Genomic DNA, 6,000 nt, shown 5'->3' on the forward strand with positions numbered 1-6,000 from the left:
TCATGGATGAGGACAAGGCAGACAAGTCTGTTGGATAGTCAAAGAGTGGAGACTAGATTTAAACCAGACACACTGTATTACTATTTGAATATCATCTAGAAGTGCTCAGTCTTACATCACATAGAGATGTGAGGGACATTCAAGCAGAATTAACTCTTTTACTCTCTTTTTAAGTGCCCATTTTCTGTCGTCGTTTACTGTACTTGTACAAGATCATTCTGATCCATCTTAGCTACTGTATCCATCCTGCTCTTTGTAGATGTTGATGTTTTTGTGTTTATCAGCAATTAAAGTGAAAAATGAATGATGACCAGATTAATCTGACAGTTTCATTCATAGATTAATCCACTAGTGTGATGTTTTTTGCTTCTAATTATGTCATACAGAGGATCTGCTCCCTGTGCTCAAAGCTCTCAGTACATTTCATTTAACAGAGCAAAGTTTGAGCCCAGCAGAGATCTTCGTCAGGTATTGGCACTGTAAATTTCCTGGGAGCTATCAGTACCTTGTGCAGTTCTGAATAGCCTGCCAATTTGATGTAGGGTGTTTTTACAGCTTCACTCACTGGTGCTGAGGGAATCTGTCATGCTGGACAAGAGGTCTTCCAGGTTAGGTTGGCAATGCTGACTGAACAGAGAAGCGCTGGCAGGTCAGAGCAGATGACCGCTGGATCTTCTCAAAGATGGGGACTGCAGCAATTAATTGCTGATGAAGTAGACAAGAAGGTGAAAGAGACCACTTTGAGGACATACCCTCTGGATAGGAGGCAGTGCTTGGGAGAGGCATGGTTAGGGTCTGGGTTCTTGTTGGCAGAGATCACTGTGGAAGTCTGAAAGACTCATTGGCAATTTGCTGACCTTTTTTTGCTTTACTATACTATGACGTTTTTATGACTTTTTAAGCCTTATTATACAATGTCGTTTTCATTACTTTTTATGACTTACTATACTATGACTTTTTATGCCTTACTTTACTATGGAGATTTTATGACTTTTTATGACTTACTATACTATGACTTTTTATGCCTTACTATACTATGTCGTTTTTATGAATTTTAATGCCTTAATTTACAATGATGTTTAATGTCTTACGATACTATGATGTTTTTTTGACTTTTTATACCTTACTATACTATGTCGCTTTTGTGACCTTTTATGCCTTACTATACTATGACTTTTTATCTTTTTATGCCTTACTATACTATGACGTTTTTGTGACTTTTTATGCCTTACTATTCTATAACTTTTTATGCCTTAGTATATTATGAGTTTTTATGCATGACTATTCTATGACTTTTTACGCCTTACTATACTATGAGGTTTTTATGACTTTTTATGCCTTACTATACTATGCCTTTTTATGCCTTACTATACTATGACCTTTTTTTGCTTTACTATACTATGACGTTTTTAAGACTTTTTACGCTTTACTATACTATGAGGTTTTTTTGACTTTTTATGCCTTACTATACTATGTCGTTTTGATGACTTTTTATACCTTATTATATGTCGTTTTCATTACTTTTTATGAATTACTATACTATGACTTTTTATGCCTTACTTTACTATGACTTTTTTCTGACTTTTTGTGCCTTACTGTACTATGACATTTTTATGACTTTTTATGACTTAATATACTATGACGTTTTTTTGACTTTTTGTCCCTTACTATACAATGACGTTTTTCTGACTTTTTATGCCTCACTATACTATGTTGTTTATATGATTTTTTTTATGCCTTACTATACCATGTAATTTTATGACTTTTTATGACTTACTATACTATGACTTTTTATGACTTTTTATGCCTTACTATACTATTCCGTTTTTATGAATTTTTAGGCCTTACTGTACTATGCCGTTTTTATGACATTTTATGCCTTACTATACTATGAGGTTTTTATGACTTTTTATGCCTTACTATACTATGACCTTTTTTTGCTTTACTATACTATGACGTTTTTATGACTTTTTACGCCTTACTGTACTATGTCGTTTTTATGACTTTTTATTACTTACTATACTATTCCGTTTTTATGAATTTTTAGGCCTTACTGTACTATGCCGTTTTTATGACATTTTATGCCTTACTATACTATGACGTTTTTTTGACTGTTTATGCCTTACTATACTGTGACTTTTTATGCCTTATTATAGGCTTACTATAGAGATGCTTTATTATACTATGACTTTTTTCTGACGTTTTGTGCGTTACTATACTATGACTTTTTATGTCTTACTATACTATGAGGTTTTTAATGACTTTTTATGCCTTACTTTACTATGACTTTTTTCTGACTTTTTGTGCCTTACTGTACTATGAAATTTTTATGACTTTTGATGACTTACTATACTATGTCGTTTTTTATGACTTTTTATGACTTACTATACTATGAGGTTTTTATGACTTTTTATGCCTTACTATACTGTGACTTTTTATGCCTTACTATACTGTGACTTTTTATGCCTTATTATACTATGACTTTTTTCTGACGTTTTGTGCCTTACTATACAAAATTACGTTTAATGCCTTACTATACTATGACGTTTTTATGACTTTTTATGCCTTACTATACTATGACGTTTTTTTTGACTTTTTATGTCCTACGATACTATGACTTTTTATGCCTTACTATACTATGACTTTTTACGCCTTACTATACTATGACGTTTTTTTTGACTTTTTATGTCCTACGATACTATGACTTTTTATGCCTTACTATACTATGACTTTTTACGCCTTACTATACTATGAGGTTTTTTATGACTTTTTATGCCTTACTATACTATGACTTTTTATGCCTTACTATACTATGACTTTTTTATGACTTTTTGTGCCTTACTATACTATGACGTTTTTATGATTTTTTATGACTTACTATACTATGACTTTTTTCTGACTTTTTGTGCCGTACTGTACTATGACATTTTTATGACTTTTGATGACTTACTATACTATGTCATTTTTATGACTTTTCATGCCTTACTATACTATGAGGTTTTTATAACTTTTTATGCCTTACTATACTATGTCGTTTTTTATGACTTTTTATGACTTACTATGCTATTCCGTTTTTATGACTTTTTATGTATTACTATACCATTCCGTTTTTATGAATTTTTAGGCCTTACTGTACTATGCCGTTTTTATGACATTTTATGCCTTACTATACTATGACGTTTTATTGACTTTTTATGCCTTAATATACTGTGACTTTTTATGCCTTATTATACTATGACTTTTTTCTGACGTTTTGTGCGTTACTATACAATGACTTTTTATACCTTACTATACTATGACTTTTTACGCCTTACTATACAATGAGGTTTTTTATGACTTTTTATGCCTTACTATACTATGACTTTTTACGCCTTACTATACTATGTCGTTTTATGCCTTACTATACTATGACTTTTTTCTGACTTTTTGTGCCTTACTATACTATGACGTTTTTCTGACTTTTTCTGACTTGCGATACTATGACTTTTTATGCCTTACTATAGTATGACTTTTTTCTAACTTTTTGTGCCTCACTATACTATGACGTTTTTATGACTTTTTATGCCTTACAATACTATAAACGTTTTTTGCTTTACTATACTATGTCGTTTTTATGACTTTTTATGACTTACTATACTATGACCTTTTTTTTACTTTTTGTGCCTTACTTTACTGTGACTTTTTTTTTACTTTTTGTGCCTTACTGTACTATGACATTTTTATGACTTTTTATGACTTAATATACTATATCGTTTTTATGACTTTTTATTCCTTAATTTACAATGACGTTTAATGTCGTAGTATACTATGACGTATTTTTTACTTTTTGTCCCTTACTATACAATGACGTTTTCATGACTTTTTATGCCTTACTATACTATGACGTATTTTTTACTTTTTGTCCCTTACTATACAATGACGTTTTCATGACTTTTTATGCCTTACTATACTATGTTTTTTTTATGATTTTTTTTATGCCTTACTATTACATGTAATTTTATGACTTTTTATGCCTTACTATACTATGTTGTTTTTATGACTTTTTATGACTTACTATACTATTCCGTTCTCATGAATTTTTAGGCCTTACTGTACTATGCCGTTTTTATGACATTTTATGCCTTACTATACTATGACGTTTTTTTGACTTTTTATGCCTTACTATACTGTGACCTTTTATGCCTTATTATACTCTGACCTTTTTCTGACGTTTTGTGCGTTACTATTCAATGACGTTTTTCTGACTTTTTCTGACTTGCGATACTATGACTTTTTATGCCTTACTATACTATGTCGTTTTTATGACTTTTTATGCCTTACTATACTATGACTTTTTTCTAACTTTTTGTGCCTTACTATACTATGACGTTTTTATGACTTTTTATGCCTTACTATACTATGACTTTTTATGCCTTACTATACTATGTAATTTTATGACTTTTTATGCCTTACTATACTATGTTGTTTTTATGACTTTTTATGACTTACTATACTATTCCGTTTTATGACTTTTTATGCCTTACTATACTATGAGGTTTTTATGACTTTTTATGACTTACTATACTATTCCGTTCTCATGAATTTTTAGGCCTTACTGTACTATGCCGTTTTTATGACATTTTATGCCTTACTATACTATGACGTTTTTTTGACTTTTTATGCCTTAATATACTGTGACTTTTTATGCCTTATTATACTATGACTTTTTTCTGACGTTTTGTGCGTTACTATACAATGACTTTTTATACCTTACTATACTATGACTTTTTACGCCTTACTATACAATGAGGTTTTTATGACTTTTTTTGACTTTTTATGCCTTACTTTACTATGACTTTTTACGCCTTACTATACTATGTCGTTTTATGCCTTACTATACTATGACTTTTTTCTGACTTTTTGTGCCTTACTATACTATACTATGACGTTTTTCTGACTTTTTCTGACTTGCGATACTATGACTTTTTATGCCTTACTATAGTATGACTTTTTTCTAACTTTTTGTGCCTCACTATACTATGACGTTTTTATGACTTTTTATGCCTTACTATACTATAAACGTTTTTTGCTTTACTATACTATGTCGTTTTTATGACTTTTTATGACTTACTATACTATGACCTTTTTTTTACTTTTTGTGCCTTACTTTAGTGTGACTTTTTTTTAACTTTTTGTGCCTTACTGTACTATGACATTTTTATGACTTTTTATGACTTAATATACTATATCGTTTTTATGACTTTTTATGCCTTAATTTACAATGACGTTTAATGTCGTAGTATACTATGACGTATTTTTTACTTTTTGTCCCTTACTATACAATGACGTTTTCATGACTTTTTATGCCTTACTATACTATGTTTTTTTTATGATTTTTTTTATGCCTTACTATTACATGTAATTTTATGACTTTTTATGCCTTACTATACTATGTTGTTTTTATGACTTTTTATGACTTACTATACTATTCCGTTCTCATGAATTTTTAGGCCTTACTGTACTATGCCGTTTTTATGACATTTTATGCCTTACTATACTATGACTTTTTTTGACTTTTTATGCCTTACTATACTGTGACCTTTTATGCCTTATTATACTCTGACCTTTTTCTGACGTTTTGTGCGTTACTATTCAATGACGTTTTTCTGACTTTTTCTGACTTGCGATACTATGACTTTTTATGCCTTACTATACTATGTCGTTTTTATGACTTTTTATGCCTTACTATACTATGACTTTTTTCTAACTTTTTGTGCCTTACTATACTATGACGTTTTTATGACTTTTTATGCCTTACTATACTATGACTTTTTATGCCTTACTATACTATGTAATTTTTATGACTTTTTATGACTTTTTATGACTTATGATACTATGACTTTTTATGCCTTACTATACTATGTCGTTTTTATGACTTTTTACGCCTTACTATACTATGAGGTTTTTATGACTTTTCATGCCTTACTATACTATGTCATTTTTATGACTTTTTATGCCTTA

This window comes from Seriola aureovittata, chromosome 3, assembly GCF_021018895.1.
Source record: "Seriola aureovittata isolate HTS-2021-v1 ecotype China chromosome 3, ASM2101889v1, whole genome shotgun sequence".
In the NCBI taxonomy this organism is placed as follows: domain Eukaryota; kingdom Metazoa; phylum Chordata; class Actinopteri; order Carangiformes; family Carangidae; genus Seriola; species Seriola aureovittata.